Source organism: Meles meles, unplaced genomic scaffold, assembly GCF_922984935.1.
Source record: "Meles meles unplaced genomic scaffold, mMelMel3.1 paternal haplotype, whole genome shotgun sequence".
In the NCBI taxonomy this organism is placed as follows: Eukaryota; Metazoa; Chordata; class Mammalia; order Carnivora; family Mustelidae; genus Meles; species Meles meles.
The window spans coordinates 401,589-416,826 of record NW_025721139.1 but is presented as its reverse complement, the minus strand read 5'-3'; the positions used below and the strand labels follow the sequence as shown (position 1 = coordinate 416,826).

Genomic DNA, 15,238 nt, shown 5'->3' with positions numbered 1-15,238 from the left:
ACCTTCAGAAATATTTGCCTAGAGATCAAGTCTCTGTGGTCCTCAGGCCATAGGTCCATGCAATGCACATAGAGTTACTCAATACACACGTTTGTAGATTCAAGGCAAATGGTTTGGGTAGGTAAAACCCCACTGGAGATTCAAGCTCAATATATTACTCTCAGAGATAAGGCTGAAGCTCTAGTGGGTTGTATATAAACTAATTATTTTTGATAGAAGGATAATGGCATAAACAGCTCTCAAACTTGGGGGGGGACAATTGGTTAGAAATATATATAGATATGTATATATTTATCTATAAGAGTCCCTGAATGGAAAGCGTGATTTATTTACTCACTTTTTACATTGGAGAAGGGTGGATGTAAGGAGGAAATGCATTCATTCCTTGTGGTACATTGCGTAAAGGCTAAACCATGTTTGATTTTCCCATTCATTGCTGGATGTGTGTTTCCTTTGTCCTCCCTTGTTTCTTTTGTTTATTGTTTACTAGGGGTTATGAGATCTGCTCTTTAATGCCCCTCCTCCTTTGTTCTTCTGCCACAGGTGTGACGCCATTTGCTTATTTGTCCTTTGCTCAGAGCTACCTATAGATAGGCATGCACAAAACAAAGGAAAATCATATCTTGTCCATCAGCTCCTCACACATTCAAAAGCTGTGCCCTTAATAAAAGAAGAATATTTCACTCCCTCTTTGCTCTTTGAGGGATGTAGGGATTCATCATGCTCTGAAAAGATATCTCTGATAATTATTTTAATGTAAGTAATGTGGAAAATATCTTTTATTTTTAGAGTTTTGCTAATGCTTTCAACTATTGGAAAAAATTAACATGCTACTTTCTTTCATCAAAACCATTCACTCTTCAGTATATTTAAATGTCATTAGTGTGGAGTGCTTCAAGTTCTAAGTAGGAATAAAATGACACTGAAAAATCAATGTGGATAATATAAAGACAAAAATATATATGGATTATTCTGCTTGGAATTGTAAATGTTCAGTGCTCATTAGCTTCTGATTCTGTTTCCAAGTGAGAAAAGGCAATAAACATACACATTACAATCAGGACATGCTCTGTGTTTCTCTCCTTTTTCAAATCCTAAGAATATATCTGTATCTCTATACCTTTACATATCTACATATCTTTTGATAACCACTCAATAACAGCTTTACACAAAGCTGCTCATTTAGTGACACTGTGTTAAATCATAGCACCTCTTAGAAACAAAATTGGCACGAGTATTTTTGCCTGTGATTAAATTCACATACTATCTTGCTATTGAAAAAAAGTCATAGGCATGCAAAGCACCCCTCCAAAACAGCACAGTGCAAAGGGGGATGCTTATTCTATCTGGAGTCTGTTTGTTTGGGCCAGGGCTGTCATTTTCCCATAGTGTCTTCATTTATTATGCTAACTGACTTTCCAAGGGCAGGCAGAAGGGTATCTGCTCTGTGAATTATTCTCGGTTGGGGGGCTTTTAAAAGCAAACCTATTTTGTGCCCAAACAAAACCAAAAATCAATGTGTTTCTTTTCAAAGATGGGAGGGTTAATAGCATGGTTGTTTTGTTCCCATCCAGTTATGTAACCTTGGGAACTTGTTTCTTTGCTTTCAGGATTTGTACAAAACACATTAAAGCTAAACAATAGGCGGGAGTCATAGAAGCAACCCTGGAGCTGTGTCTTGGAGTTCGTCCTCCTGGGTTTGGGAATCTCCAATTAGTTCTATCTCAAGTGCTGACTCCCTGTGTGTGTGTGTGTGTGTGTGTGTGTGTGTGTGCTTAGTTAGCTGGCATGCAACACACTTCCCCAGGGTTGTTTCCTTTTTCCTGAGATATGGCGAAGGGTAAAGTGTCGGCGTCACATGGATACAAAGCATTTGATTAATGTCCAAGTCACCGCTGTGGCTGTCGGAGCTGCCTCTCCTCCAGCCCCGGCCGCGTGAGGCCAGAGCCATGGGGCTCAGCCTACAGGTCCCGGGCAGGGGCCATCTCCTTGTCTGCTCAGAGCCTCGCGCCTCCCGCGCTGGAGTTCCAGCTAGCGCACTCTACTCTCACAACACCCCAGCCTCTCCCCGGCATGTAAAGTCGCCCATACCCCCTCCGACTTCTCAGAGGCAGCAACTTTCCCCTCTGGCCGGTGCGGGGCGGGGCACCAGTCGGCACGCGGCATAGCGCGCAGGACCGCAGCCCTGCGTCCCGCCGCCCACCGTGACCAATGAGAGCCGCGGGGATGCCAGCGCCGAGAGCGCCCAGGACCTGGAGAAACAGCTTCGCCTGCGCCTGTTGCATGCTCAGCGAGCTCCAGAAGACCGAGCGGGACTATGTGGGCACGCTGGAGTTCCTGGTGTTGGTGAGTGTGTCCCCGCGCGGCGAGGCAGGGGGTGGCGGGCGGCGCGAGGCGCGGATCCCGGAGAGGCCGCTGGAAGCGCGCGTGGCATTGTCTACTGGGGACGGGGTACCGCTCCCAGCGTCGCGGGACCATGAACCCGCGCACGGACACTATGCTCGCCCGCGCGTGGACCCCGGGCGGGGCTGTTTCACGCCTGGACACGCAGTGAGTTTGCCAGGGCCTTGGAGATAGGCGGGCTTGAAAAGTTAGCTCCAATGGGAGAAGGCTCTTGTCCCCGGAATCCCTGCTTACCCCATCTTTCCTCACTCTTTACCCCGTCCCCGGCTGCCTTATGTAATTTTTTTACCCTCTTCTCTTCCTCCCCTGGGATTTTAAGACTTTGGCTTGGTGATTAAAGTCAGTTTACCACATTCAGGCACATTTAGTTAAAAGAAAAAAAAAAATCCTTGATTGCTTTAGAGCTTGAGTTCATTATTCAGATTAGATGGCAGCGAAGTCCCTTAGTTATAATAATCTTTGAAACATAGGATTCTGGCGGGGGCTAGAGAAGGAGCAGCGGGGTTATGATCTCTGGCGGCTGTTGGCTATTAAAGCCACCTGTGGTGCTTACCCTGTTCTAGCTCTGCAGTCTCCTACCCCCATCCTCCATCCCGGGTTTAAATTTGCTCCCCGCTCAGCTTCTGGATTCTCTGTTCACACTGAGCCCAGGAGAGTAGTATAATAAAACTAGTGTCAAAAAACTTCAAGATTTCATAGAAAGAACTGGCAGGAACTTTGTTTCAAAGTTTCAGCTTGACGTATTGGAAGGCTGCTCTGGAAACGTTTCATTCATTTTAGAGCCAGAAGGGGCAAAACTGAGTGAAAGAAACTTCTGAGACATCACTCAGAAATTGAATTTTTTCTATTCATTGTTGCAAAGACAAAAGAGCATTGGCTCCTTTCCACCCAGATGCCTGGGCGAGCATAGGACTGAGGAGCTCTTAGCCTTTGCAATCTAACTCACATCTTCAAACCTACTGCTCCTTCCACCTCCGTGTTGCATGCCCTCGTGGTCCAAAGGGAAATGTTTCAAAGGCCAAAACTTTCCGCTCAGTGTTCTGTAAGATGTAAACTTTCTGCTTATAATTATGGTAGAGGAATTCACTTCTTTGCTATGTCAAGAAGGAGAGAACAATGTTTCAACACAGGTTGACTTCTGGTTGACTTCTCAAATTAAAATCAGTATACCTGAGCCCCTGGGGCCACATTCTTTGGAAATATTTAGATATTTGAGAATATATGGGTAATTGGTGATAAATTGGATTGTTGTACACTTCCATGCAGCAATGTTCTAAAAAGCATGTTTTTAAGATTTGACTTTTTTTTACAAAGTTATTACAATATTATTGACTATATTCCCTATGTTGTATGTTTCTATGACATTTTATAATCAGAAGTGTGTACTTCTTAATCCTCTTCATCTATTTCACTTATCCTCCCACTCCCCTCCCTGCTGGCAACTGCTTGTTTTTTCTCTGTATTTATGAATCTGTTTTTCTTTGTTGTTGTTTGCTTGTTTTGTTTTTTAGATTCCACTGTAAATTAAATTATATGGTGTCTTTCTGTCTGACTTACTTCACTTGGCATACTACTATCTGTGTTGTCACAAATGGCCAGATTTAATGCTTTTTAATGGCTGAGTAATATTCCATTGTGAATTTCATATTCTATTCCATACCACATCTTCTAGATCAATTCATCTATAGATGGATGCATAAGTTGCTTACATACTGTAAATAATGCTGCAACAAACATAGGTGTACATATATCTTTTTGAGTTGGTGTTTTCATTTTCCTCAGGCAAACGCCCAGAACTGGAGTTATGAATCATATGATACTTCTATTTTTAATTACTTGAGGAACTTCCATACTGTTTTCCAAAAGGGCCCCACAAATTTACATTACCACCAACAGTGCATGAGGGTTTCCTTTCCTCCATGTCTTTACCAACACTTGTTATTTCTTGTTTTTTTGATACTAGCCATTCTGACTGATGTGAGGTGGAGATTTGACTTTTAATAGCTTCAGATTTGCCTTTCATGAAACTTCACTGGTGACAAAGTCCTTTGACTTTTGAAAAATCTGAGCCACTTCTTAAACTGTATTAGTTACTTCTTTCTAGAGGTATATGAAAAAAGTACTGTGTAGAGTCCTGAATTGTAGAAATAGAGATCTAACCTAATCTACATCAAAAACTAATTTGTTGATCTTTATTTAATATATGCGTTTTTCCTCTAACCTTAGCACTTGATTATTAAAATTGAAAACTTATTGCTAGATAGAGTTGGGTAAGAAATTGTGGGAGGGGACACATGGGTGGCTCAGTTGGTTAAGCATCTGCCTTTGGCTCTGGTCATGATCCCAGGGTTCTGGGATTGAGCCCCACATTGGAGTCTTTGCTCAGCAGGGAGCCTGCTTCTCTCTCTGCCTGCTGCTTCCCCTGCTTATGATCTCTCTCTGACAAATAAATAAATAAAATCTTAAAAAAAAAGAAAAAAAAAAGAAATTGTGGGAGGTATAAAGTAAATTAATTATATGTCCCTATTTACAAGTAGTTCATTTAATGATTTCATTCTTCTTATTTCATTCAGAAATTATGGACTCTTCCACTTTTATTTTTCTTTGTCCATTATTTTGTGCACGTACATCCAGTACTTATGCACAGACATGTTCACACACACACAAACACACTAATTGGCCTGTCATCCTAAACAAAAGTTTACCCTGACTTCTTTTTAATCATAATCATTGAAAGCCTCAGATCTACTTGTAATACACTTTTAGATTTTCTTTTCTGAGTATTTATTTTTTCATTATTATTTATAGTAACACTGAATATGCATGTATTATTACTTGTTCACCTTCTGTTGATGTAGTCAATCTAGTTCTAACTTTAACGTAAGCTAATAATATACCAAGCTTTAAAAATATTCAAACTCTTTGGCCCGGCAATTCTTTTTCTAGGAGTCCATCTTGAAGGACTGATCAGAAATGTAGACAAACCATAAAAGTGATTTTTAAAAAAAGTTAGCACTAGTATTAAATAAGGGGTACATTTGTTGTAAAAAATCTGGTAGTGCATTTCTAAGTCAAATGTAAATATTTGTTAGATTAGTCATTGTTTTAGATTTCTGTCATTGTTTCAGCCATTAACATGCAGTAAGGGTAACTCTTATTTTTATTATGAAGAGATAGAAAATGTATTTTTAGTTTTATCAAGAACATATTTTTGACTTACAAGCCCATAAATAATCAAACAAAATTGTATTTTTTCTCTTGATGAAATGATCATATGACCTGAAGGGGAAAACTTTTCATACTAAGATCTTTTTTTTTTTTTTTTTTTTTAAAAGATTTTATTTATTTATTTGACAGAGAGAGAGATCACCAGTAGGCAGAGAGGCAGGCAGAGAGAGAGGAGGAAGCAGGCTCCCTGCTGAGCAGAGAGCCCGACGCGGGGTTCGATCCCAGGACCCTGAGATCATGACCTGAGCCGAAGGCAGCGGCTTAATCCACTGAGCCACCCAGGCGCCCCCATACTAAGATCTTTTATACTTCTTTTTCTTTTAAAGATTTTTAAAAATTTTATTTGAGAAAGAAAAAGAGCATGTGATCATGAACCAGGGGAGAGGCAGAGGGAGAAGGAAAAGGAGAAGCAGAGTCCCTGCTAAGGGGAGCCTGACTGGGGTTCTATTCTAGGACTCTGGGATTAAGACCTGAGCATTTAACTTCACAGTTAAATCAGTTAACCTGAGCTTAACTGACAGAGTCACCCAGGTACCCCTAAGATCTTTTATACTTCTAATTCCTTTCTGTTCTCATTTCCAACCCTTTCATTTTTTAAAGTGAGAACAACTTTCCCACCCCACAGATAGCTGGTATATAGAGTGATTCTCGCTTCCCATGGGATCTCTGGCTTCTTTTATTTCTTACTAGCCCTTCTATCCTTTTGTATTCCCACTGGGCTTTCAGGGCTCCATTCCTTGAGGAAACTTCATAATCCTGTCCTCTCTGCTGTCCCCCCTACCCCATCCCAGGCTACAGTGCTCACTGCTTTGTAGTTTCTTCTTCCCTGCACCAAAGGAGACTTATACATGTATGTGTTTACTTTGGTCTCATTCTATTAGAATGTAAGCTTCTTGAGGACAGGCCCATATTTTACTTGTGTGTTTTTCCACAGAATTTTGTGCAGTGCTTGTGAAATCATAGGCCATACCAAGATCAGGATGTCTTCCCAGACCCATCTGAGTGAACAGAAGAAGGGCAGAGCAGGGCCAGCTTCATGGGTGTGCATGCTGTGCGCTTTGCTCTGGGCTTCGTACTCAGAAGGACCTGGAACTTGGTTTAGAACTCTGCTAACACTGTCTTGAAATTTGTGCTAGTTTTATCTTTGAACTTGTGTTTTACAAGTGAAGTCCACTGGGATAGTAGATTGTGAGTAGAGCTAATATATGAAAGAAAGAGAAAAGCTTTATATTTAATACCTCTTTTTTTTAAAGACTTTATTTGACAGAGAGAGAGAATGAGAGAGGGAACACAAGCACGGGGAGAGGGAGAGGGAGAAGCAGGCTTCCTGCTGAGCAGGGAGCCCAATGCAGGGCTCAATCCCCTGACCCTGGGATCATGACCTGAGCTGAAGGCAGAGGCTTAACCAACTGAACCACCCAGGTGCCCCTATTTCAGTATCTTTAATAACACATTTCCCCCTGCTTTTTGAGCAAAAGGCCTCACACTTTTATTTTGCACTGGGCCTGGAAAATCTTGTCGACACATTTCACTCTGGCATTGTGGCCGGATGGCTGTGAACACTTTTGTCTAAAATGGGACACTTCTGAGGGTGAAAGGGAGTGTTATTAATAATTACACTGGGAAACAGATGTAACCCTGGAGTGTTCCTGGCAAATCAGAATGTGCTGTTCTTCCACATTGCGGGCACATGAGTTACATGTCTTGTCATAAACAAAAGATTTTGAAGTTTGTTACCTGTCTAGACGCTGACCTCAGATAGCCCAGAATCTGGGTCCTGTCTCTAATTTACTAGTTAAATTAGGAATGGACACATTCCTAAACTTTTCAAGCCCCATTTTCTTCATCTCTAAAACGGGGAACCAATAGCATTTCTCAAGGTTGCTGTAAGGATGAGATGATGGATGCTTTGGGCTCTGCCCAGTCCCTGACTTACGGGAGTGCCCTATATATGGTTACTGTTATTTCTTCTGATGCTACAGTTGCTACACAGAGGTACCCATACTGGTCAGCCTTAGTGTCTAATTTTTGCATGGGTGATATTCCTCTTTATACTTTCTGTCTCTGAGTCTCTTCTTTACTTCTTCCCCCAGTGTTTCCCCTTCTTTGCATGTAGTCCTTCTTCCCATGATATTCTTATTTTTTAAAAGATTTTATTTATTTACTTGTCAGAGAGAGAGAGAGCGAGCGAGTGCACACACAAGCAGGGGGAGTGGTAGGAAGAAGGAGAAGCAGACTCCCTGCCGAGCAGGGAGCCCAGTGTGGGACTTGAACCCTGGAATCATGACCTGAGCCAAAGGCAGACACTTAACCAACTGAGCCACCCAGGTGTGCCCCATGATATTCTTATACATACTCTGTTGACTTAAAACTGTAAGAACACTTTGCAGTCTATAAAACAACAACCATAGTTAGTATGCCATTTTACAGTTTATAGTAAATAGTTGCATATTTATTATCTGATTTGGGTTAATATATATGCCTCTTACTCTTTCAAATGGTGCTCCCTAGAGTTCCAGGGTTCTGTGGTTTGGCTTCAGGGTTCTGTGGTTTGGCTGTCATAGAGGGTGAGCAGGAACTGAGTTGGATGGTTTCAGGCTTTCCACTCAACCTCTCCTAGCACAGCCCCACCTTCTTCTGATTTGTGCCTTTGCTAAAGCAGTTAGAAAAGCCTCTTACCTAGATAGTAAACTCCAAGAGAACAGGAGTGGTGCATTTTTCTCTTAGGTACAGTTTTCTTGGCCTAAATATAGTGGTGTGTAAATAGGTACACAGGGAAACAAACAAATCAAACAAAAGCAAACACACAGTTTGAATGAGTCCAAAAACAACTTCCTTCAGTCACGGTCTAACTTTTTTCAGGCAAGGATAAATGAATTCAACACATTACCTTTAGGTTTGTGCTATCCCGGCTGAATTGTGTGATCGTCAAATTCATATGCTGCCATCCTAACCCTCAGTATACAAATAATTACAATGCCATGTGGGCGAGGCAATGATAGAGTAATAAGCAAAGTTGCATGGAGGCATTAAGGGGCCCCTTCAGTCCGGGGTCAAGGGAAGTTTTGGGAAAGAGGTGACGGATAGCTTCTGAGGGATGAGGAGAATATGCCAGACTGGGAAGACAGCTAACTATCCATCCGGAAAGAGCAGCGTGTTCCGTGTGACCTTCATATGACATTTTGGGGCTGCTGGCATGACGGTGCATAGGCGATGCTGACAACTCTTTGTTGACGGAGACTGATAAGTTCTACATGCTTTTTGGATACTTTTGGGTATTGGTAGGAGGTGAAGTAAGTTCAGTCCAGTTTGAGAAGGATTGTGTGTTTAAGAATTCTTTCTCCCAAGACAACTATCATATGATCTCCCTGATATGAGGACATGGAGAAGCAACATGGGGGGGTAGGGGGATAGGAGAAGAATAAATGAAACAAGATGGGATTGGGAGGGAGACAAACCATAAATGACTCTTAATCTCACAAAACAAACTGGGGGTTGCTGGGGGGGAGGTGGGATTGGGAGAGGGGGAGCGGGCTATGGACATTGGGGAGGGGAGGCGAACCATAAGAGACTATGGACTCTGAAAAACAACCTGAGGGTTTTGAAGGGTCAGGGGTGGGAGGTTGGGGGAACAGGTGGTGGGTAATGGGGAGGGCACGTTTTGCATGGAGCACTGGGTGTTGTGCAAAAAGAATGAATACTGTTACGCTGAAAAAATAAATAAAATGGAAAAAAAAAAAGAAAAAAAAGAATTCTTTCTCCCTTTCTTTCTTTCTCTCTATTTTTATTATTTATTTGAGAGAGAGAATGAGAGAGGAAGAGAGAGAGAGAGTATGAGGAGGGGAGAAGCAGACTCCCTGTTGAGCAGGAAGCCTGATGCTGGACTCGATCCTGGGACTCCATGATCATGACCTGAGCTGAGGACAGTCTCTTAACAAGCTGAGCCACCCAGATGCCCCAAGAATTCTTTTTTTATTTTTATTTTTTAAGATTTTATTAATCTATGTAAAAGAGAGAGTGGGGGAGAGAACATGAGCAGGGGGAGGGACAGAGGGAGAAACAGACTTTCCACTGAGCATGACCTGAGCCAAAAGCAGACACAACTGAGTCACCCAGGCACCCTTATTTGAAGAATCCTGACTTTAACTAAAAGTAGTAGGAAATCAATTGTGAGGGGACACCTACTGTCCTGTTAGTAATAAACAAATTTGAGAGCTCCAAAGTTGGCACCGGAAAAGGATGTCTTGTGGGATAAAGTTACTAGGCCAAGATTTCCTGAATCACTGTATCTGAATTTCACCTTGGGATTCCTTCTCTCTGTTCCCTATGTCTACGACCTCTCTGGTCCTCAGCAATCCACTTAAGCATACAGAGAAGACCTTTCCTTGCTTCTCTTAATCTGGGACATGTTATAATCTTCAAAACATTATTCTTGAGTAGGGAAGAACACAGGCCAGTAATCCTAGAAACAACATGAAACACAAACATAGTCCAACTTGTATAATAGAGATTCCTGCTCCTAACAAGGTGATCTTTCAGGGCCGGAGACTCGGAACTATTTTTATCTTAAGCCCCAAGGTAGTTCCTAACTGACCCCCTGGCTGGGCACTACTCCTGGGCTGACTTGGGGGAGTGCTTTGTTTTCTAAACATTAACTTGAACATGTATGTATGAGGATGGCCTCAGGACACTGCCCTTAGGATGTCTTGAGTCTCGTAGTGAATACACCTTCATCCATAATTCAGATATTTGGAATATTAATCATTATGGCCAGAGCCTACTCCCTATACAAAGGAATGTATTTTTAGTCTTATGGTTTCATCTGCATAGTTGTACCTTATTATAATGCCATTAATATAAGAATAGTATCTACTGAGATTAGCTTTGTTTCCCAGCAAGAGAATTCTGTCAGTAGGATTGAGGAATGAAGACTGGAGTCTGGTTCCCATTGGGAGCTTCTGCCATTGTATTGGTCCAGGTAAGAAATGTGGAATGTCTGATTTAAGACGGAAGCAATGAAGAAGATAAAAAAAACAAAACAGAATAAAAACCAAATAAACCACAAACAGGAAAACAAGCACCCACAAACTAGGAGACATCCTTGGTTGGAACTTTTGGTAGGTGTGTTCATTCAGAAGTGGAGGTTTCTGTAGAAGGGAGAACATTGTGTGGAACTTCAGCCTGTAGTTTGAAAACAAGATGAATACAAGGGACAGAAGAGCATTGGGAGGTGGAAAAAGGTGAATTTGGTTTTGGACTCGCTGGGCTGCAAATTCTGCTGTTTTTGAAGATATGAATATGAAAGTTAAGAAAGAATTTGGGGGGCGCCTGGGTGGCTCAGTGGTTTAAGCGTCTGCCTTCGGCTCAGGTCATGATCCCAGGGTCCTGGGATTGAGCCCCACGTTGGGCTCTCTGCCCAGCAGGGAGCCTGCTTCCTTTCCTCTCTCTCTGCCTGCCTCTCTGTGTACTTGTGATCTCTGTCTGTCAAATAAATAAATAAAATCTTTAAAAAAAAAGAAAAAAAGAGAAAGAATTTGGGGCAAAAATTAGAGTTCTAGAAATTAACTTATCATATTTTTTTGAAGTCATCAGGTGGATGAGATGCCCTAAGGGGATGAACTTGAGGAAAAAAGCCATAGAGACACAGGGTAGGTTGTTGGAAAGCCAGCATTTGAAGGATGGAGGAAGAAGTAGATTGCATTGGTGACCCAGACTGAGCCATCAAAGGTTGAAACAAAGAACCGGGAAAGAGTGATCTCTTGAAATCCAAGGAAGGACTTAGTAGTACCCAGGAGAAAGTCTTCCTAGAACTTTTGAGAAGTAGGTGGTGGGAAGACTGAAAAGGCCCCTGGATTTGGCAATTAAATGCCTGTCATTGGGCTTTAGTTCAGGAGTGTGTGAGCAGTAGACTGACAGACAATGAGCTGAGACCCCAGTGGAAGCTGAGGGATGAAGACCAGTGGAGAAAAAACTATACTGAGACTTTGTCAGTAAATGTAAGGGGAGAAGTAGGTTAGTAACAGAAGCAGGTGATTTTGTCGAGGGATGTTTGAGGAACTGCCATGTCACTAGGAGATAAAGAGGATCCTTGGCAAGATTCACTGCCACGAAACACCCACAACAACACATCGTTGCAGACTGTAATGCCAAGAGTGGGCCGGCTGTCTTGGATACTTTTAAATTTCTGCTGCTTCTCTAGTGTAGCATGTGAGGAACTGCTGGGATGGCCTTTGTGCCTCCTTTTGCACACTCACCAGCATCCTGCTGGGACAGTAGGGTGTGGTGCATGGTACAGAGCATGGGTTTAGGGAATCTGATGACCTGGGTTAAAGTCCTGGCACTGAAACTTACAAACTGTGTGTAACTTTGGGCAAATTACATAGCCTCTTTATGCTTGGTTTCATATTTGGAAAATACATTTAATAATATCTCACAGGCTGGCCTCAAGTTCAAATCAGCTTCTGTAGGTATAGTGCTGATAGGTAGTAAGGCTTTCCTCTTTTTCCTTTCTCGTCCTGCCTCACAGACAGAGTCTGGTGGTTGTTGAGGCTACCTAGCCTGCTTCTGGGCCCTTTCTCTTCCAGCCTGGAAGCATACTGGAGGTTTTAATAGATAAGTTTTAATAGAAAAGTCCTGAGGAGGCTGGAGAGGCCTTCAGGATTGCTGGTGAGGTGTGGTCTTCCAGGAGGAGAGGGAGTGGTAAGGGTGTGGGAGATGCGGGTTGGGAGTGTGTGGAAGGTGCAGAGTAGTTTGCCTCTGGGAGGAACAAAGGAGGCAATGCCTAGAGTTATTTTAGAGGAGAGGGGAGTTGGAGGTTTCTGCCTGGTGACCTTTACTTTTCTATGAAATTGAACTATTGTTTTCTTTGTGTTCTGTTTTGTTTGTTTTTGCTGAGAGTAAGGCCTATGAAGACAGTGGTAAAGATTTGAAACATACACTTTCAAGAACAGTAAGGGGAACTGAACTCAGGTATCTGAGGTTGGATGTCTGACTGTCTTTGTGTAATCATTCTTTTATTTATTTATTTATTTTAAAGATTTTATTTATTTGACAGAGAGAGATCACAAGTAGGCAGAGAGACAGGCAGAGAGAGAGAGATAGAGAGGAAATAGGCTCCCTGCTGAGCAGAGAGCCCAATGTGGGACTCGATCCCAGGACCCTGAGATCATGACCTGAGCCGAAGGCAGCGGCTTAACCCACTGAGCCACCCAGGCACCCTCTTTTATTTATTTTTGCTATGATTTTTAACAATTTTATTTATTTATTTGAAAGTGGGGGGGAGAGAGAGCATGAGCGGTGGGGGGAGAGATAGAGGGAGAGGGAGAAGTAGATTCTTCTGCTAAGCAGGGAGCTCAACGAGGGTAGAGGGGGGAATGACTCAATCCTAGGACCCTAGGATCATGGGATCATGACTGAGCCAGAGCCAAAGGCAGAAGCTGTTTAACTGAATGAACCACCCAAGCACCCCATGCGTATTCTTTTAAAAGTGACTTTCTTAATGCAACATATAAATTTAGAAGTCAAAATAGAGAAGTAGCTTCACCTGATTTCTTATATTATGACTAGGTTCAAATATTGGAAATAATGACATAATCATTTTTTTAAACCATGACACAAATTGTGTAGAACTTCTGTATTATTACATTTAATGCACACAGCAATTACTATGCACATTCTTTTGAAAAGGAACATTGATTTATCTGGCAACATTTTGATAACATTACATTTTTTTCTCAGTACTGTCTTTTAGCATTGTTCTGTTGAGTGTTCTCTTATTATATACCTGGTTTATACTTTAATTCCAAATAAAATTGTTATATTTGAGTTTTGAGTACAATTAGTTTAACCTAAAAATAGTTGTTTCTGTTTACATGAATTCTTTAAAATTATTATCTATAATATTTACTTTTCATAATAGATGAATTTTTATTCTCAGTGTATTGTAATTGCATTAGCTATATTAAAATCAAGATTTCTTTGACTTATTATATTATTGCCTCAAACAATAACAAATTCAAAATCACCCCTTAATAAATGTTTCTTTGCTTAAAACTATTGTTGGGCCAATTTTCAAATGGTGTTCAGTATATTCATTCAAATCCTGAGACATCTTATAAAAACTTTTTTTTCAATTTTTCCCATTCTCTGAACAATCATTGAATTTTATCCAAGAATTCAATGATTGTAATTTTAAGAAAATTGATATGTTAAGTTGAGGTTATGGTTTTTAAACATCTCTAGTTAGTATAGATAACTTCAGACTTTGATTCCATGCATAAATTTGTAGTATTCTAGCCTTACCATATAGCTAAGCATACTGTACAAAAAAGGACCTGTGTTGTTGGAGAGTAGCTAAGCCAAGGACATTATGTTCTGTCATCAATGTGAAATGAGTATTTTCCATTAAAAGACAACCCCTTCACTTGGAAAGGTTAAATGGTATAATACTTAAGAAATGACGGCATCGGGTTAAATTTAGAATACTGACATAAAAATATTCTCTGGGTTAATAGCAAAAATACAGTAATATAGAATATGAATGAGTAAACATTTTTATTTATTTTAAAACTTTGTTTCTCTGGGAGAGTCGCCTAAGAGTTGATGTCTGTGTTTGACTTTGCTTTGCTACTTTTGTTATTTTAATTATCTATTGAAGTTGTCTTCTTGACAGTAGAAGAGGCTTTATAGATGGTGACACATTTTCAGTGATTGTGCAAGAAATGTGGATGTTTTCCTTTGCTGCCTGGTAATGCTTCACCTTGGCCTCGCTTTCATGCTCCTTTGGTTTCTAGTTTTTTTCTTGTTTGAGACTATTGCCCCAAAGAAACAAATCTTAGGATTCCAAAAATAACATCTCCCATTCCAAAGTTTTTTTTTTTTTTTTCTGTCAGTAGCACTTGGGGGAGAGCTATGGAAAGACATTTTATCATCTAGATGTTAGTCCCATACTTGCATATTCCAAGATTGCTTTAATAGTTCATTATTTCCCCAGAACTAAAATTATGGAAGGAAAGGGAATTTTCATTTTCTACACTGTGTGTCTGTGTGTTGGCTTTTGTGTGACTTTAATATATTTTTATATGTTATGTAGGAATATTTTTGTATTCATATATTTATTCTACTAAAAATTTTTGAATATTTTAAACACTTTATGCCGGGGTTTCTAGTATCTCTTGAATAATGAGATGTCTGGCAGAGATTTCTAATCGCTCCCAATGTCCAATATTCTTTTCTTCCATAGTGATAAAAGTTTTAGCTCAGGCCATGATTATCTAACTTAAGATTGCATGTCTCAGCCTCCCTTGCTGTTAAGTGTGAGCCTATGAATAGGGTCTGGGTAGTGGGTTGTGAGCAGAAGTGGCATGGGTAACTTCCAAGGTGTACCTTGATAATGGAGGAGTATGCACTCTCTCCCTTCTCCCTGGGTGGTGTGAGGATGTGATGGTAGGAAATGAGGCAGCCATTTTCGACAATGATTTCATTGAAATGGAGTCACATGTTGAGGATAACAGAACAACAAAACAGAAAGAGTCCATTTCTTTACTAAAACAGTCTAACTGGTATCCTGTCAAAAATGGGTCTGTAAAAATAAGTCAGTATTTACTTA

General features: G+C 40.9%; 1 long non-coding RNA gene across 1 annotated transcript in view; it reads left to right on the top strand.

Moving 5' to 3' along the window:
* Positions 1-2,221: 2,221 nt before the first annotated feature.
* Positions 2,222-15,238, top strand: part of LOC123936028 — a 65,427-nt gene continuing 52,410 nt past the window's right edge. The window contains exon 1 of the long non-coding RNA XR_006817061.1: positions 2,222-2,346. This is a non-coding gene — a long non-coding RNA (uncharacterized LOC123936028). The remainder of the gene's footprint in view (positions 2,347-15,238) is intronic.